General features: G+C 36.5%; 1 protein-coding gene across 3 annotated transcripts in view; it reads left to right on the forward strand.

Annotated features, from left to right (window-relative positions):
• AGMO (alkylglycerol monooxygenase) overlaps positions 1–20944 on the forward strand; it is a 197669-nt gene that overhangs the window by 122589 nt on the left and 54136 nt on the right. The window lies entirely within an intron of this gene.

Consider the following 20944-nt stretch of genomic DNA (forward strand, 5'->3'; position numbering starts at 1 on the left):
AAAAAAGTACATACAAAGTTCTAGTTATTACTTGAAACTAAGACAAAATAATACAGACCTCCCCTCCAACAGTGATCACGTCTGTCTTGACAGAATTGGTTTGGTTTATCTTCATGTGAAGCCCATGAAATGCCCAGAATAAACTGTTTATTTTTCAGATTAGAAGCTAATACACAGTTGAAAATGTCTGGTTTTGGTTTAACATTTTAGATTCTATGGAGAAAAGGTTACTAAATTTTGTCCTTAGCTATTACCTGAATTCATTGCACATCTGTATATGACTACAAATCTAGATGCAATTATTTCTCTTCTTGTTGACTTCATGTAAGTTGGCTACAAAAAAACAGTCAAATATTAGGTAAAAAGTGGTGGTTAAGCAGACTGTTAAGAAAGAGATTCTGGCAGTTAACTGAATTGGTTTATATCTATATCCCCATACCTATCTTAACTTTCCTTTGTCTTCAAACAGTCTAGTTACAAAATTTGGGGGCAGATACCTGTCTTTCTGCATACATAAAAGGGCATACTTCAATTATAGACCAGTAGTGAACAGAGCTGTCATCATCCTAGTTGAGTTCCTGATCATTGCTTTTCCCTGACTTTCAAATGAAGTCAAATTATCTTTTGTTTTTATTGTTTAATATTGTCTTTTTTTTTTTTTTTTTAGTGTGTGTATGTGTGGGCTTCAACTGAGTACTTTTTAGTATAGTATGAGCCTTATTCTAATATCTTACTGAATTGTCTTTGCTCATCTTTGCTCCTCATGACTGTATTGGTCTACAACAAGCCCATTCCAAATATCTCAAAAATACTATTGGAAGTGTTAATTAGCTTCTGGGATTATTTAGGCCTCATTAAAACACATCTCCAGACCATATCATGTGTCAAAAGCAGGAATTCAGCTGTCACAGACTTGTAAATGAGACAGAAAAATGTGTTACCAACATATCAGCAACTGAGATAACAGCTTCATAAATTCTAAAAATTAGGGGACAACTGAGTATAATTTGCCATGACCTCTGAACAGAAGTCTGGAAAGTGCAGTTGACTGATAACAATGGCATATGCTTTTAAATCTATCTATCTAAACACTGAAAAAATATTTGAGATTTTCCTAAATGAAGGTGTCTGGTTTTCAACTTTTATTTCTGTCTTTATTCATTATCCTTCTCTTCCCTTTCATTTCTTTTGATATTTTTTTTTCTTTCTAGGTGTGAAAAAGGAAAAGATAATAGGAGGTGATTTAATGTTAAGACTTTCGTGGTTAGAGGAATTCATTTGAAAAAACAAACAAACACACTTGAAATACTAAGAGCAGAAAAACAAATCTTATTCACGAAATTTTCAAAAACAACAATTCTAATGAGTTTTAGAAATTACGTATTTGTATAGACCAAGTTTCCTGGTTACATCAGTTTTTATCGCCACCAGTAGCCACACAGTAGTGAACATGTTTTGTCCTATCAATTTGCTGAATATTAAAGTAAATCATTCCAGCAGAGTTATAATTCTTTTCTGACCACACTCATAGCTCAATGTGCTCTGCCTCATTGACTCAGGTAATAGAGAGAGCTGTAGGAAAACTTATTTTCTGTTCACTAACCAAATCAAAATGGAACAAAACCTATAAAATGATTAGAGGTCCACAAAAACTGGAAATCTTTTCACTACTTTTGCAAAATAGAAGACAAGCACAAACAAGTGGGAGGTTGGAGGGAATTATTAGAATATTTCTGTCTACTTAATACATTTTTATTTTGCTCTTCAATTGTTTTTTTTCCTTATCATTACAAAATAAGAATAGCCAAAATCCAAAAGAAATTATTGCTTGAAATAAAACCATCTCAATCAAACTTTTGTATTTAGTATAAAATCAAAAGTCTTCAACTTTCTCTAAGTTCACTAATAACAAAATAATACATTTAGAGAAATAAACTGAGTAGATTGTACAATCTCTACTTCCAAGAGTTAGAGAGAGAATAGTGAACGTTTTGTCTCAGTGAATACATGAGGACCTTGATGTTGAAAGTGAGAAGATTTCAGTTAGAGAGCCTGGATATTAAAAAAATTAAATAAACTGTCTGGCAAAAGACTGGCAACTGTCAAGTTTTAACGCAGTTTTAACACGACTTAGAATTGGTAGAATATTAAGGCCTTGGATTTAGGTCAGCTCTTTCACCCTGTTTGATTCTGTCTTGATACTTTGCTTACTGGAAGCTCATTTGAAATAAAAAAAAAAAAATGTATTTCTGAAGCGAGAAATTTTCAGAAGAGGCTACAAGAAGATCTTAGGGGAAAAAAAAAAACAAACAAACATAACATCTCTTACACAGTGTTACTCCGATTAAGAACAGCGATAGAACAAATACAGTTGGAGAGCCTTAATTTTTATATAAATTGATGTCATCCTAACTTCATTTTCAAGTATCTAATTGGACTAGTGCCTTCTAAACTCTTAAGTTTTCCCCCTTCAAATTTTTTGAAGTAGTCAAAATTGCAGTTTTGACTAATGTTGTATTTATGCTAGGTAAGAATGCTGTGTGACTTTTTACCATTTCCCTATTAGAGTTAATGCAGTCCATCTTACTGAAACCAAAAAGCTATTGCCATATACCTCTTAAATTATTCTCAAGCTGCCAGCTGTGCCATTTGGCTTTGATCCTTTCTTTCATGGTAATTGTCATGCTGAAATATAAAACTAAAATATATGCTGCACCAAAATGCAACTTTTTCATATTTTGGAAGATATTCATCTTCATAAGACTTCTGCAGATTGTACATGCTATTAATAGTCTTCTCTATGTGCTATTGCTGCCATCAAGTGTAATTATATAATTATGCATATGTAACTGCTCATGTACTGTACCTTTTAAGGAACGCCAGCTCTCTGGAGCTCATTCTCATACAGTGTTTTCATACCGCTTAGCTTAAAAATAATGCTTAGCATTACATGAAACACATGAAACACTTCATTGTTTTATTTTAATGGGAGCTAAAAAATTGAAAAATTCTGGTTGTATATGCACTTTGAAGTAAGTTGCTGAGTGGAAGAATAGATTGCTTTGTTATTAAATGAAATTTGGTAGTTCAGTGACTTGCTTTTCTGTTTCGGTTTGCTCTTACTGTTAAGATAACAGAGAAAAAATGTAGCATCATCAATGTAAATAAACACCCCCTTTAATACAAACAATTAGATTCTCACAAGTCACAAGTGTTATTACATGCTCAGATAAACATCTCTAAAATATTTTCCTTGCCAATCAGGTTTAAAAAAAAATGCTTTCCAGGTATGATTTTTTTTTTCTCTCTCTTTCAAACCATTTAGAGGGAAAAGCACGTTTCTGCTGTTAATTTTATGCTTTAGATATATTACTCTTACCATTAGTATGTTTTTGACATTTGCTGTATTGAAGAGGTCCTGAAACATAGAATCATTAGTGTTGGAAAAGATCTCCAAGATCATCTGGTCCAACCATCACCCTAGTACCAATGGCACTAAACCATGTCCCTAAGCACCACATCCAACCTTTCCTTAAACACCCCCAAGGATGGTGACACCACCACTTCCCTGGGCAACCCATCCCAATCCTTGATTACTCTTTCTGAGAACGTCTCCTAATTTCCAACCTAAGCCTCCCCTGGCTGTTCCTTCTAATCCTATTACTAGTTATCTGTGATAAGAAGCCGGCCCCCAGCTCCCCACACTTTCCTTTCAGGTACTTATAGAGAGCAATAAGGTCTCCCCTGAGCCTTCCTTGTCTCCAGACTAAACAACCGGGTGCTGAAAGAGCTGGCGGACGTCATCGCGGAACCTCTCTCAATTATTTTTCAACGATCCTGGGAATCTGGAGAGGTCCCGGTAGACTGGAAGCTGGCAAATGTTGTGCCGATTTTCAAGAAGGGTCAGAAAGAAGACCCTAGCAATTACAGGCCTGTCAGTCTCACGTCAGTGCCTGATAAAATCATGGAGAAGATGGTTCTCGAACTTACTGAGGCGCACCTGGGGGACAAAGCAGTCATTGGTCCCAGCCAGCATGGGTTTGTGAAGGGCAGGTCCTGCCTAACTAACCTGATTTCCTTTTATGATAAGATCACCCGTATGGTGGACCAAGGGAAACCAGCTGATGTGATTTTTTTGGACTTCAGCAAGGCTTTTGACATGGTTTCCCATAGGATCCTACTGGACAAAATGTCCACCATACAGCTAAATAAAAACATCATACGATGGGTGAGCAATTGGCTAACGGGCAGGGCCCAAAGGGTTATGGTAAATGGGGCTGCGTCAGGCTGGCGGGCGGTCACCAGTGGGGTCCCTCAAGGCTCCATTTTAGGGCCGGTACTTTTCAATACTTTTATAAACGATCTGGATGTAGGAATAGAAGGCATTTTGAGCAAGTTTGCTGATGACACCAAACTTGGAGGAGTTGTGGACTCGAATGAGGGTGGAAAGGCCTTGCAGAGGGATCTGGATAGGTTGGAGAGCTGGGCGATCACCAACCGCATGAAGTTCAATAAGAGCAAGTGCCGGGTCCTGCACCTGGGACAGGGAAACCCTGGCTGCACGTACAGACTGGGCGATGAGACGCTGGAGAGCAGCCTAGAAGAGAGGGATCTGGGGGTCGTGGTAGACAGCAAGGTGAATATGAGCCAGCAGTGTGCCCTGGCAGCCAGGAGGGCCAACCGTGTCCTGGGGTGCATCAAGCACGGCATCGCTAGTAGGTCAAGGGAGGTGATTGTCCCGCTCTGCGCTGGTGCGGCCTCACCTTGAGTACTGTGTGCAGTTCTGGGCACCACAGTATAAAAAGGACATGAAACTGTTGGAGAGTGTCCAGAGGAGGGCTATGAAGATGGTGAAAGGCCTGGAGGGGAAGACGTACGAGGAACGGCTGAGGGCACTGGGCCTGTTCAGCCTGGAGAAGAGGAGGCTGAGGGGAGACCTCATCGCAGTCTACAACTTCCTCGTAAGGGGGTGTCGAGAGGCAGGAGACCTTTTCTCCATTAACACCAGTGACAGGACCCGCGGGAACGGGGTTAAGCTGAGGCAGGGGAAATTTAGGCTTGACATCAGGAGGGGGTTCTTCACAGAGAGGATGGTTGCACACTGGAACAGGCTCCCCAGGGAAGTGGTCACTGCACCGAGCCTGTCTGAATTTAAGAAGAGATTGGACTGTGCACTTAGTCACATGGTCTGAACTTTTGGGTAGACCTGTGCGGTGTCAAGAGTTGGACTTGATGATCCTTAAGGGTCCCTTCCAACTCGGGATATTCTATGATTCTATGAACCCCAGCTCCCTCAGCCACTTCTCACAGTACTTGTGTTCCATGCCCATCACCAGCTTCGCAGCCCTTCTATGGACATGCTCCAGGGCCTTGATGTCCTTCTTGTACTGAGGGGTCCAAAACTGACCACAGTACTTAAGGTGTGGCCTCACCAGAGGCCAGGAGTACAAGGGGATGATCACCTCCCTGGTCCTGCTGGCAACGTTATTCCTGATACAAGGCAGTGCCGTTGGCCTTCTTGTTCACCTGGGCACACTGCCGGCTCATGTTCAGCCGAACATCAATCAACACCCCCAGATCCTTTTCCTCTGCACAGCTTTCCAGTCACTCTCTCCCAAGCCTGTAGCGTTGCATGGGGTTGTTGTGGCCAAAGTGCAGTACCTGGCACTTAGCCTCATCCCATTGGCCTCTGCCCATCAATCCAATCTGTCCAGGTCCCTCTGCAGGTCCTTCCTACCCTCCAGTAGATCGATACTTCCCCCAGTTTGTTTTCTGCTAACTTACTGAGGGTGCACTTAATTCCTTCATCCAAATCATCAATAAATTGAAGATCTTGCTGCCCCTTCACTCTACAGTAGCAAATCAATATTTTAATGCACTGACGAAAGACTGGGCTGCAAGTGGCTATACTTCATCAATACTACCAGTATTTGCCAAAGGGAATAAGACTTTTTTTTTTTTTTTTCAGGAGCATTCTGGGCAGGCATTAATGAAATATGGCAATTCTGTTTGCAAAAATGTTTATACTGGAGATATGAGAAGACAAGGGTTTGGATGAGTATCCTGTATGTGTGAATGAATAAGAGTGATTATCTCAGGTATATCGTTTAGAATGAATCTGCACATCTGGATGTGGTGATCTCAGGAGAGATGGAAATCAAGATGGGCAGACAAACAGTGATGATATCTGTTTTATAGGGAAAGAAGGAGGCAAAACTTACTTGAAAGCAGAATATATAAATCATTTCAACTATATGTAACCTAATCTGACTATCAGACACAAATATCAGGAAGGCTGCAATGTAGTTTGTAAGGCTTAGAAGGGAAGAGTCTTGGCAAAGAGTGGAATATGCATGGAAATGATAGAGTTTGTGTTGGAGGTAATATTATCTAGAGGATTAAAAAAGCAAAACAGGGACATAGCTTGCACAAAAAAAAGTGATGTATCTAAGCCACATATAATGGCAGAAAAAACAGTGTACCTACTGACCATAATGGTATGAAATGGACTTTTATAGATCTGTACAAGATCTAAACAATAGATATTTTGAATAAAAGAAAAAACAAATATATTTTATTTGAAGAAAAAGTCCAGATATACAATAAATAGATTTCTGGCTGAGAATTTTTCTTGCTGAGAATATTCTTGCTGAGTTTGCTCAGTAATGTGACTTACTTACTTATTTCAGTGCACGTGAAAATGAAATTTCCTGGCAACTGGAACCAAATGTGGTCCCTGGTCATGCTGCAATAGATTGCTCTAATACCACAAACTATTGCTATTGTCAGAAATAATCAGTTGAGGATTTATGTGTGGCATAATTATTCTTCAGCCAGCACTGGCTCTGGAAAAGCCAGAATAAATTGAAGTAGTGGTGAGAATACAGTAAGCAATGCTGATGACAAATTAATAGTCAGAAGATGTAGAGATCAGTGCTAAAAAGGAGTTAAATCTTTGCCATTAGCTATCCTGCCTGGTATACACTACAATATATAGGCGCTGACATGTATATAGAATACAAATATATGGTGTATATATAGTGTGGGCAAAACTTAATTACTTATCTCTCTACACATGCACTTATACACATATATGTACATAGAGGAGGGGAAAAACAGTGTCTCTATGAATGAATATACGAACAATAAAGAAAGGTTTCAGGAGAGAGCTTAAAATAACTGTATTGCTAGTGAGACTTGAGGAAAATGGGAGTATTTCTGATTGGAAGAAGGGAGAAAATAAATTTAAGCTGTGTGAAAGGATGTAATAAAAAGGAAAGGAGAAAGCAGTATGGTTTGTCAGGTAAATAGGAAAATGTTATGGGAAAAACTATTGCTAAATTGTATTGCTATGGCATTTTTAGGAGTCAAACATCAATAGTTATTCACAGGATTGTTCTCACACAGTTCTAATAGGTGAAAACTGGTAAACGCAAGGTGAAAATTAAATTTACACAACATGCTTAAGGAGTTTCTTAACAGCAAATTTGGTATAGTTTTGAAAAAGAGCATTCTGAAGGAGTTTATCTGACTTTTTGGTTTTCGAAGAGAATAAAAGTGTAAAAAGACTTATAGACAAACACTTACTGTGAAAGTAAATGTTACAATGTTACACACTGAAGTTTTTTTTTTTTTTTTTTTTTTTTTTTTTCTCCTCAAGGATCTATGCCTGGGTGAATGGTTCTAAAGTTTCACTGTGAACAAGTGTAGAGAGTGTGTGTATGTGTATGCATTAATTTAATATGTGCTTTCAGAAGTAGAAGACATCACACATAGACTAGATTTCATAACTTAGATCTCAAAAGATCATAGAACCCAGCTGAAATCACAGAATGGTTTGGGGTGGACGGGACCTTAAAGATCATCTAGTTCTAATCTCTCTCCTGTGGGTAGGGACACATGCCACTAGACCATGTTGCCTAAAGTCACATCCATTCTGCCATTGAACGCTTCCAGGGATGGGGCTTCCACACCTCTCGGCAACCTGTTCTAGTGCCTCACCACTCTCATAGTAAATAATTTCTTCCTAATATCTAATCTAAATCTATGTTCTTTTAGTTTAAAACCATTCTCCCTTGTCTTATGCCTACAATCCCTGACAAAGAGGCCTTCCCCAGCTTTCCTGCAGGCCCCCTTCAGGTACTGGAAGGCCGCAATGAGATCTCCCTGGAGTCTTCTCTTCTCCAGGCTGAACAATTCCAGCTCCCTCAGCCTGTCTTCGTAGAAGAGGTGCTCCAACCCTCTGAGCATCTTTGTGGCCCTGCTCTGGACTCGTTTCTTGTTCTTCTTGTACTGGGGGCCCCAGAGCTGAATGTACTACACTCTATGTGGGGTGTCATGAGAGCAGAGCAGAGGGAGAGAATCACTTCACTCAATCTGCTGGCCATGCTTCTTTTTATGCAGCCCAGGACATGGTTGGCAAGTGCATGTCCCGGCCCAGGTGTAGAACCTTGCACTTGGCCTTGTTGAACCTCATAAGGTTTGCACAGGCCCACCTCTTTAGCCTGTCAAGGTCCCTCTGGATTATCTGAATCTGATTTCTGGAACCTGAAATGATTATCTTCATGAAAAGTAGTGCAGCAGGAAAACTTTGAGATCATCATAATAAAACTTGCATGTGGTATTACTATTTTTAAATAGCCATAGTACTGACTTTGTCTGTTAGAGAAAAACATAACTTGGAAGTATTTGCATCTGACAGTGATCTATTTTAAGTAAAAGAGGAATATTGTTTAGCTGCTAGTGAGAAGTGTGAATATTGTGATTGGCTACTGCACCAAAACTAGCAGACAGGTAATATGTGGAGAGCAAATGAATTGCTACTGTGTAAGCTTAAAACTGTAGACGCAAAAGCTAAAATAATATTTACCTATACATGGTATAAAGAATCTTTATTGGCAACTGGTATTCACAGACTTTTTTAAAGGTGGTATTGGCCAGACACAAGTTATTTGGCAGAGATCTTGGTAGTATATATTTACGGAGCCTGTCTGTATAAGGATGCTGGCAGGTTTACCCTGATTTCTATTCCAGGTGACAAATTTCTGTCCAAGCATTTGAGTGATCAAATATTTTCCACTGGAATCTGGGCACTGTAAAATTTCTGAAGCTGAGTAGAAAAATTGCAGGATTTGTTTAAACTATAATAGCCTCTGCATACCAGTGTGATGGCAAAATATTTCCACTTGGACAACACCAGGGTGAACTGTGCTGAATTGAATTAAACATTTTTCTGGAAGACTGATGGTATTTTGTTGCCACTTGTCAATGGCATCTTCTTTTAACCTAGAAGTTGTGATCACTGTACTCTTCAGTTAATTTCTCAGTGAAAATTAAGCAACAGCAATGGAAAGTAGTGTTATACTAACTTTTTCTACTGAAGCAAAGAAATTGGTCCAAACCAGATGAAAGCTATACCATAACCACATTAGCTTATTTTTTTCCTATGCAAAGCCAATTAAGAAATAGAACAGTTTCCATTAGTTTATTTGTCTTTCCTGGAACAATTACAATTGCTAAACTATACAAATGTGGAGTCTCCCCTTGTGACAGGTTGTTTAAATTTATAACTTAAGCTAGCATTTCCATCTCCAATAAAAGCCAAACAGACATTTAATTATGGTGCGTGACATTTCTGACTAAAATAGAGCCAACAGAGCCTGTCAGACAGCCCTCATTGTTCATGAATTTTGAACAAATTGGGGATCTGTGAATTTATAGCCAGGTTTTTCTCTAGTATTGTTTAAAATAGCACACATGGAAAACACGCCATGGGTGTGTTGTAATTCAGCTTTAATGATGTAACACTTGGTTTCAGTCAGTTGTTACTGCAATCCTCCAACACTGGTTTAGTGCTTCAGACATTGCATGTTCCTTAGCAATTATAGTCCAGCTTTCAATAATGGCTGTTGGCGGGATATCCACAAGTGAAGTCATAGCAATTTTGAAAAAGAGCTAATAAAAATACACCTGCCTTGTAGTGGAAAATGAGCCTTTAATATCTTTACTTTGAAGTTTAGAGAAGCCCATAGCATTAACTAACAGATACCAGTATTATGATGCAGTAATCCACTTCCCCAGGGGAAGTCAGGGATTGAAGTATGAAAGACTGGTATTTTCTAGTCACATATTTTTTAGTCACCATAACATCATAAAGCAAGAATGGGAATAACAAGGTGATAATAAAAACTGGAAAGGGGTGTTAGCTGTAAAGTTAGGAATATGCAAAACAATCACAAGATGTAATTCAGTGATGCTACAATTTAAGTGATATATAATGAGTCAGTTGTTAGTTTTAATAACAATTCCTTACTTAAATGCATCCAAATCCACTGTTGTTAGAATGGAATATTAAATGTTAGAATGAAATATGGAATATTAAAATATTAATAAAAAAGAATACGTTTTTTTTTTTTTTTTTTTTTTTTTTTTTTTTTTTATGCTACTTCTCATCTTACTATTCTATTCTGTTTCTGTTCTGGATCAGTTTAACTTTTGACGTTTTTCATAGCCACTGAGTATTGGCAGCCATTACTAAACCTGAGTTGATTTTCTTCACCAAAGGGTGGATTCATTTTGTCCTTTTGTTATTTTTTCTTTCATATTCTCTCCTGATATACTTCATATGCTTTGACTTTTTCATTCTAGGAAGCACGTGTGGTTTTAGCCTTCTGGCACATATACTCAAGTTATGCATCTTTCTAAGGCAGAATATAATGTAGTAGCTACATACGATCTTAAACTTCTGTTTGGAAGAAGCGTAACAAAATATATTTTCAATAAAAATGGTGGGGAAAAAACATAAAACTCTTTAACTGCTTCTAGAATAGGAGCTTAGAGGATCCATTCCAGCCTATTGCTAAATTAGTGACTAAGCAAATGATATAATCTTTCTTTGTCTTCAGTTTAACTGAATAAAAAGTGCATCCAAGAATAATACATATATAATATGTATTATATGTACATTATATTGTATTTTGTATAATAATGTATTATATATGTACATTATATGTGTATTATATGTACACTATAATGCGTTTATTAGGTATGATTACTGTATTTGTAAAGAGCTTCTACGATTACACTATGAATGGCCTTAAAAATTGGAAGTTAAAATGTAGGAAGAAACACGGTTCCCTGTTTCTCTTCTGTATTCTACACAAAGCTCTACATTTGTCCTGTCACAGAGACAGCTTTGTTAATCTTATTGTAGGGAACACTCCTGAAGAAACTACAAGCCAGGAATATATTGGAGCTCAGTTTAAGCTAGCTGTTTTCTAGTGTGATACATTACACAGCTATTTTGCAATCACTCTTGTTGCAATAAAGATCCAAACTGGGGGCACGGTAGGAGTCATGAGTATTAATACAAATGGCCCTCTAATCATACCTGGAGGGGAAGAGAAAATAAGATAAGTGGTATGTTCGTAGCACAACAAGACTAATCTGGAAAAACAAACAAACAAACAGCAGAGCTACTTCCATACTAATAATTAGGTATAATATTTGAAAAGAAAAAAAAAAATAAGAATTTATCTGAAACCCAAGGCAGTTCAGGAATCTGTAGAATATAAATCCTACAACTCAACCTGCAATCACTGTGGTGTTAGAGGCTCTCTTTCTTAAAATAACCAATATTAGATCTGTATACCTTCAGTTGCTTCTCGGCCTCATCCTCACCCCCCACCTTCATAGTAGGGTCCTCTAAATGGAGAGGTTAAAGATAAAGGGCGCTTAACCCCATGCTGGCCTGATCAAACACTCTTCCCTGCTAATACAGGAAGCAACATTCATCAAAGGGATATCACTTGAGTATGATCCTACAATGACATGCATACATGCTTAACTTCACATTAATGGGACTATTTAGGTGCATGAAGTTAAGCATGTGTTTTGAATCTTTGCTGTATTGTAGTCTATATTTTCTTTTCCACTAACCTGAGCCCTTACACAAGGCAGTTACCTTACTGGTCTGAAATGCTGAAAATTCTCTCTGTCTATGGAGAAGCTTTTATATGTCTGAATTCACTTACTTATCTCCTCTGCTCGCCCTGTGTTTTCAACTTTATTATGTCTGCTGTTTCTATTTTTTTTAGGGTTAATAAAACATTTAAAAAAAAAAATCATGTAACTCTTACAGACTTGTTACTTTTTCAGAGGAAGTATTTATGGAATTATTTTTCAAACAAAAATCCAAATAAGTAGTAATATTAAAAAACTATTAAGAATTGTACAAACTTGTACTACTTTTATATATATTATATATTTTATATATATTATATTTTTTATACTAATTCTCACTCGTAAGTCATTACCTTCATCTTAATATTGCCATAACATAACTGAAAGAACTGTCTGTTGAACTGATTTCCATTGTATCATTTTGGGAGTAAGGAGGGGGCTGGAAAAGTTGCTCCTCAGCATTCAGTTTAGTAAAAAGAATGCAAGAAAAAATGCTATATCTGAGCAAAAAAATCTTTAGACTCCAGAAATAGAAGGAAACATAGTAAGTTTTTCAGCTCCTACCATGTTCAGTTTCACAGCAAAATTTAAGTGCACTTTGCATTCAGTGCTAGTCACTAAGATTTTGTTGTGCTGGGTAAATCAGGAAGTGATCCGTCACACTTCTTGCAAACTTCATAGTACTGTCACTCCGTATTTTACTGCTGTTCTTTTCTTTGTAGAATTCAAGTGTGTAATTTGCATCATTGCTCTGAAAGTAAATTGCTATCGAGTCTTGACACCTGCCAGCACTGGTATTCATTTCAAGCTGTAAAACACTACTTTGAAATAAATTTGAGGAAACTCATTAAATGTTGTCAGCTGTATCATCCATACTAACAGAAAATAATGTAGTTAAATGTGTCTGGTTTCTATTTTCTATTCAAAAATGAACAAAGCTCCTTAAAACCTTTTTTTTATTTTTTTCAATACTTTAAAAGTATTTTCTAAATCTAAATCCACTGATTTTTACCAGTTTTATGCACACATTAATTTCCCCATGTGTTCTTATAGCAGAAATATTTTCAGTTTCTGTTTTTATGCTTAGGAAGTTCAACATCCAATTAAAGGATTAACTGGGCCAAATCTGACAAGAACTCTCAATTTGAAATTCCCCTAGACTCTGTTATTTCCAAAATTCAGATGTAAACTAAATTTAACCATACTAACGCAACACAGTGCTTAAAGTCAGCAGAACCTGGGCTTTGACCCTGGCTGTTGCTGGTTAACTCCCAATGATTTCAGAGGTGTGGAGTGTAAATATCCAAGGAGATCTAAGTGTAGGAATTGTATAAGTGCTTATGATTGCTTCTTTGCTCATTTCTAACAGCAATCTCCCTTGCCTTGTGGAGTAGATTTATCTTCTCCACCTTTAGGTTCACGTTGTCTAAATAACTTTATTGAATCTGGATTGAGATGTGTCATACACATATTCATGGGGGTAATTTTCATTATTAAAACAAAGGTGTTTGTAATCACGTATAATCAGCAGATGATTTCAGCTGGGAAGTGTATATAAATTAGCACTAATTTACTGTGGTGTTGATAGATTTATTTTTCAAAAGGTTGTAGGAAGAGCATGAGAGGAAGAAAACCACTCATGAGCTCAGTGTGCTCTTCATACTTGTGTTCCCACAACCCAGAGTCACCAAATCTACTTGAAGAAAATATTTTGATTTTTTTTTTCCCCCCAAAGGGAGCTAACTATGATGTAGTAATGTTTGCCAGATAACTGTGATCATACCACTTTTTTTTCTTGAACCTCCACCAACTCCAGTCACGTGGAGTTCAAACTTCTTGCATTAATCAGGGCCCTTAAAATTCTGTGTGCCTCACTGCGTGGAGTATCCCATTACCTCCTGTTTCATAAGGGAGTTCAATTTTGAGTCTATGCCTGAGTGTTTGCATTTGAGTTCTTCTGTCCAGTCACTCCTTTCTTTCACTGAATTCATCTTTTAAATTATTACTTACTAATGCCACCTTTAAATCCTTTCTCAGGATCTGCCTCTTTCTGCCTCTTCCAGAAGCAGTGTGTAAAGGGCTAGACAAAAAGAAACTTATAGATGGCTGCTGGCCTAAGGTATATATTAAAAGCAAATCCAAAAATTTTCTCTAATCTGTAAATTTGTTTGTCATTATATGTTGTAAGCTCATGAGGAGAAAAAAAAAAAAAGACAGAGTATGACTTTTTATAATACTTATTGAAACCCTTATTTTTGCTGCAGAGCTTGACTGTGACAAAATAGTGAAGTGATAGGTCTACCCAAAATGAATATATTAATAGTCATTGTTGTTGCTAAGTAGATGATTTTCAGCTGCAGATGCATTAAAATTTTGTAAGGAGTAATCTGTGACCTCCATAACACTAGTCCCTCTCACAGGTCATGCAGATGCTTTACTGTGGCTGAGAGGAAGTAGTGAAAACAGGTAAAAAGTAGAAGATGCCCTGGAAGACCTCAGGGAATCATTCAAACAGCAGTAGACAGGATTCATATACTCATTTAGGTTGGAAAAGACCTTCAAGATCACCATATTCAAGCAGCAACCTGACCTACTGAGTCCTATCACTAATCATGTCCCTTAGTGCCAGATTATTGTTATAATGAAGTCTCTGAATTTCTGTTCTGTGAGAACAGAAAATGAAATTAGCGGAAGGGGAGCTGTTGGGAGGATGGAAGAATCATAGAAAACAGTTTGGGGGCACAGGCCTTTCAAGTGGAGAATAGTGGCCTCAAGCAGAGGCATTAAGTCAGCATTCCCAGGCTGAAAAATCACCACTGAGACAATTTCAAGCTTCCTGCCCTAATGGAGCAATCTGATGGAAATTTTGAGCAGGGAGTTGGACCATGATCTTATTTATAAGAACAGATTTTCTAAAGAGGGAATAATGCAGCTGTATACATTTACTGAGTTTTATTTAGAGAGAAATGTCACAGTACTATTGATATGCTTTGCAAGTTCCTCTACCCAGAACTATTAGGGTGTAAGCAGTTTGATTACAGAATGATAGGAACCAAATCTGCCTTGTGGTATGTCTAGACAAGTGTCTTAACTCCTGTGTGAATAACTACTAGATACATTAAGGAAAAGAAATTCTATACTGAAAATCTACTAGTTAATAGCCTAGTGATTAATCATTACACAGGTGGCAAAATAAGACACAAGAATTTTGCTACTGTTGGTAATTAACTGTGCTTATGACTTTGCATGTACGCGTAACCTCAGGCACAGAATGATAGCCACTGAACTTGAAGCTGGATCAAGTCCTTTTAAAGCATTGCATTTTCTTGGCTCTCCATAGTAACCTCCCCCTCCCCCCCCACCATTTATCTATCCAAATCAGTTGAATCTAGGCATAAGTCCATGGGGGAGTTAGGGAGGAGCAAAACTCCATATTGTTGCCTTTTCAACCATAAATCAGACACTTTTTTAATATTTTCTACTTTGAGATTTATACCACTGTACATGTAAAACATGTTTACAAATATAATGTTTTACCTTTTCTGAATATGCTATAGATTACACCTGGCTGCCTGACAGAAAACTGTCAAAGTAAATGACCAGAATTAGTTACCACTTGGTACAGTAAAACTTAAATGGGGATGCAGAACTCATAGGAGCTCCACAGAGTAATGTACTTGTATACAGCTCTCTAAATTATGGTTCATTAGGTGTATAAACAAATCTTTTCAATACACTGTGGCAGTATGGAAGTAACTTGTCATTTTAAATTAAAATCTCATTAGTAAACTAGTATATAGTTTAATATCTGAAATATGCTTGTTTTTGTACTGATGCAATGTTATTGACTTAACTGTCAGTGTTCTCTAGTCACCTGAAGTGGACAATAATGAAGACGTGAAATGATTCCATTCATTCTGGTTTTGAACTTACACCTCTTCCTAGTGCTGCAAACCCAAGGGAAAAAAATTCCTTTATTAAGTCTGAAGCCTAAGATTCCACTGCCTCAGCTATTAAGAGGATTTTAGAAAATGGACAACCCTACCTACAAGAGGCTGAAGAGGGGAAAAATGGACAGTTTACAGGCCTAGGAGGATTAATAAATCTTCCCGTATTCCTTGAAATCCCATTGAACTAAATTTACAGTAAAGCCATGGAGACAAAGGTCTTATGCCTCTTGCTTTCCTGATCAAAGTGGAAAATAAATTTTTTTGGAGAGCAAATGATATTTTCCCTCTCTTATTTTATCTCTAAATAGCTATGCCATGGTTTGTTTAGTAGCTGGAAACTTCAGAACTTCAAGTTAACAAATAAATTTACCAAAGAAAATATTAAATTGATGACAAGAGTTTTGAAACTGCAATGGTTAGTGTGTCTTACATATTGAAAGTACTTATTTCTGTGGGAGAATATGGAAAATATTTCTGTAGTCAAAAAAAAAGTACACTGTTTATGCTGGAAAAAAAAAAAAAAAACTGAAAGAAAAGATGTAAAGAATTTACCTCTACTTGGACCTTTTATCTGAGAAATACTATTACCATGATGTCAGCATCATGGTATTAGTATTGCAATGTTACTATTTAAAAAGAAATAATCTACCAAATGCAATGGACGTATTGGCTGATATTTGGCAGATAAAAGAGAAAGGTAAAAGAGAAGGACAGAAAAGAATGGAAAATCAGTTGAGAGTAATTATTCAGGGCATGGGATGGGAGGGGATAAGAGTAGCCCTTTTGAAAATAATCTGCAAGCTAGCAACAGTCTCAAGGCAGGTACAAAAGGGCAGGGGAAGGTGGAACAGACTTGCAAGGAAACAAGAAAAAAAAATATGAAAAAATTCCAGAGAGACAATTTTTATAGTCAACAGGAAATGAACAATAAAATCATAGCACTTCTGAGATGAGTTGAAAGGACAAAGTGTAGAGCATAAAAAGGCAAACAAAGATAATACCTTCTCTTTATGCAAGCAGCAGAATTCAAAGGGAGAAGGAGAAGTATTTCTGGATATAAAAGGGTGAGGGCAAAATTGATGTGTGTAGCCATGTGCCCATCTTACTTTGCCAGTATGGCAGTAAAAATACTGGTGTTTTATCTTGGAAAATGGAAAAAGTTCTTTGGACTTGGAAAAGTTCTTTGAACTTACTGCATAGGTTTTATGGTATTTGATGTTATCTTTTTGTGAATCATGTAACCACTGTGTCACTGATGTGGCTGATGTTCATATCTGTGCTCAACTTGCACAGCCAGAAGTGACTGAATGAAAAGAGGAATGAAGAGAGCAGTAAGAACCTTTGTAAAGACTTCCTTTGCTGGGAAGTGTATCAGATGGAGTTCCATTAGGCTTTTTATTTTTTTTCCCTTCTTGTACTTTACATATTTGTATATTACGTACAATAATGGGTTGACAATACTGTGAAATACATATATATTGCTTTAAAAGAAAGACCTGTATATATTTTCTTTTCTTCCTCCCCCCACCCTCCTCTCCACCCCCCATCTTCCCCGGAAAATCCTGAGTTAGCTTATAGAAAGATGAGAATTTTCGAATGTGTTGATGACAAAAGACAGAATAGCAGATGTAGTTTCATTCCAAAAAGGTGAGGGGAAAAAAAAAAGCATAGACATCTCTGTGATATAGTGTTGGCAATCATTTGTTGTAGTGGCATCTAATTTAAGTCATCACAGCCTTTTCCTGGAGCTGGCCCCAAAAGACATATAAACCTTTTCCTATCATGTCCCATTATCATGTGCTAGTTAAAAAAGGATATGGGAACCAAACTTGGATTAAAAATGAAATGAAGCTTAGATCTAATATAAAGGAAATGCTTCTAACTACTATAAGGCCCTTCCACAAGTCAAAGCCCCTCATTCCCAACCTCCAGTCTTTTATAGCCATTGGCTTATATCGTTATTATAAATTGAATTTTATTTTTTAATTTAGTACATACTTTAATGACAATTGTTTATAGAAAGCTTTTTTTTTTTTTTGTCAATAAGTTTTCTTGTTGTTGATAAATATTCTGTGAAGTTGTTCAAATGTTGCAACATAGTGTATACTCCAAACATTCATGCAGTGACCAAACTGAGACGTTCTTGCATCAAAGACTAACAGATTAGGAAGCAAATTTTAGGATAAATTTCTGTTCAGGTTTGCTATATGATAAACTTTTCAGGGAACATGCTATGTTTATTTTCATAAAACTTTACCTTAGGAATTTCAAACAGAAACATTTAGCTATTTTTTGCAATAAATTCTAGCAATTCAGTTGTATATATTCAATAAGATTATAAAATAAATCATGAGAATACATAAAGCTAAATGTTACAGTAAAATACATTTATCAAACCACTAATATCTTCCCCTTCAGTTGAAGTGTGGTGAACCATTTGTTAAATACTGAAGAAATGTTTTAAAAACCAAAGGTATGATGAGAAGGTAATTTATTTACTCCCTACTGGAATGAATACCCAGGAGCATTATCTATCATGAATAAAAATACATATTTGAGATGAATAGGTAAAACAAAAAAGAACAAAGATATAAACCTACAAATAAAATTAATGTCTGTTTTCCTATATGTATGTATGTATGTATGCGTATGATGTATATGATAAAATATAGATATATATTTAACATGTATAGTGGCATACATGTATATACCAAAGAATGTAGTGTACAGTAAGTATCATAGAAAATGCATAAAAATGAATTAGTATTTGTTTTCATAACGATGAACAAGATTATCAATCTTCATTTCTCTTGCCTCTAGTCTTTCAAGTTTGGATTGCCTATCAAAAATACAGAAATAGATGTGGTGTCAAAAATTACTAGCAGTTGCAGAGATATCAATTGATGTTTCTTGATATATTGGTTAGCACCGCAGGTTCAAAGTAAATGTTTGTAATCGCAACTGCTTTACCACATCATGATTAAGAAAATAAAATACTTGAATATGTAAGAATTAAGTATTACAGGGTCTTGCAAAAGAAACTGATTCCTTTGCTAAAAATTATAAATTTTGTCTACGCTGGAATGTTCTGTAGTTTTCAGACATGCAAAATGTAGGGATTATCATAAATTAAAAAATAATACCTGAAGTAATATTTGGTGCATCATAATTAGTACTATTTAAAAATCAGTTCTGTTTGTGATTATTTTTTTTCCCCCATCAAATTCTCAAACTTTTGAATTTAAAAGGGCTGCTTTACAAAACTCTCAAGTTGTAGGGAATCCACAGCTGAGGCACAATTGCTAGCTCATTTGGCAATGAGAAATATCTGGTCATGTAGTTTATACATGCTATTATTACCAGGTTTCGTGATGGACCTTTGCTTTATTAATGCAGCTTGTAACGCATTGCTTACATGGAAAGACAAATGAAGTTCTAGATCACTTACCATCAACTGAAGCTATTGTGTCATGTGGTGAACAAAATAAATAAAATTAAAAAAAAGTGAAAGGATGTAGTTAATGACAAAACGTGGCTTTGGCCTTGGAACTTCTCATAAGATGCTGTAAAAACGTGAATTAAAGATCTAAGAATGGTTATAGTCTAAGTATAACAAACAGGAAAAAAATCCAATAATTTTCTACATACAAAGCAGAAAAAAAAAAAAAGAGGAAAAAAAATTGAAAAGTTGGACTGAATTTCAGTCCAGGCTGTGGGTTGTGTACTGGACTGTGGTTAGGAGGTCTCATAGGACAGAAGCCTACAAAAGGTTACAAAAGTTCAAAAATGAACTAGAAAGAAAAATACATGGAAAGTTTTTGAACAGAGTCCATAGTTGGTTCAGTAGAAAGGACTTGTCAATTTAAGGGGTGTGATATTAAATCTCATTCAAATTCATGTGCATAATATCTGACTGTTATTGTTATTTTTACCAAAATGCAGTTATGACGGAAGTTCTAATGTAGATTTAGAGGACTGTAGGCTTTTTTTTTGTTTGAACTCTAAATATTGGTCTTCTGTAAAACTCTGCCTTTCTGCTTTTATATGTTTGCAGTCAAGTGTGGCATGGGTAATTCCTAGTAGATATCTGCTGGTAATACAGTAATTTAAGTTTTGTGAAAAGTGCTGGTATTCAATGCAGGTCAGCCATCAGTGATCACAATTAAACAGAAAGAAACAGGAAATTGCCATCTGATTCAGGAAACAAGCAAACTGATTTCTGTAGGAAACTGATTATTTAATTACACAGTAACGTATTATATAATTACACATATTATTTAATTACACAGTAATGTAGCTCAAGTGGCAAATATGGATGGATGCGTCCATACTTCAGACAAAAATGTAAAAATGTGAACTTTTGTGTACTACATTGTTCACAGTAAAGTGAACAATGAATATGAGTATCTTATGCATGCCAGATTTCAAATATATAGGTTACTTATAAGAAGCTTTCATACGGAATTGGAAGTTATGACATTGTTATTAGAAGGGTCCTTAGATTATTAGGTTATTGAAGTCTTTTCCTAAAGTCAAGAATGACAGCCATATAAAAGTAACTTCTGCAGGTTTGCACCTACTTAAGTGGAGTTATAACTACAGAAGTGCTGTTAAGCTACAGATGGTTTAAGTAATAGTGACAGGAATGATTCCATGATTGCCATCCAAAATCTTTATGCAACTGATCACCTTGTGACACTTTCCACATCCCTTGAGCAGCTAAAAGCAAACAAATCCTAGGGAAAAGGCAAGGCAGGAAATTCTGCTGGCTTCCAGGGTCCCGCTGCTTCAGGGCAAGACAGAATTTAGGCACTTAGTATTTAGTAGTTTTGTCGTAGGGGAACCTGGCAGTTTCAGCCTTGGCTGTCTTTCTTGGTCAAAAAGCATTAGAGGCACCACTGCATGCAGCAGATGAGAGGTAGGATCAGGAATATACAAATAACCCTGAGATTGCTCTCTAGCTTCACACTGTTTTCTGCATTAATTAAGAAGTGAGCAGCAGTTTTAGCCATCTGCACCCCTAGGGATTCAAT

Source organism: Anas platyrhynchos, chromosome 2 (genome assembly GCF_047663525.1).
Source record: "Anas platyrhynchos isolate ZD024472 breed Pekin duck chromosome 2, IASCAAS_PekinDuck_T2T, whole genome shotgun sequence".
NCBI lineage: Eukaryota > Metazoa > Chordata > Aves > Anseriformes > Anatidae > Anas > Anas platyrhynchos.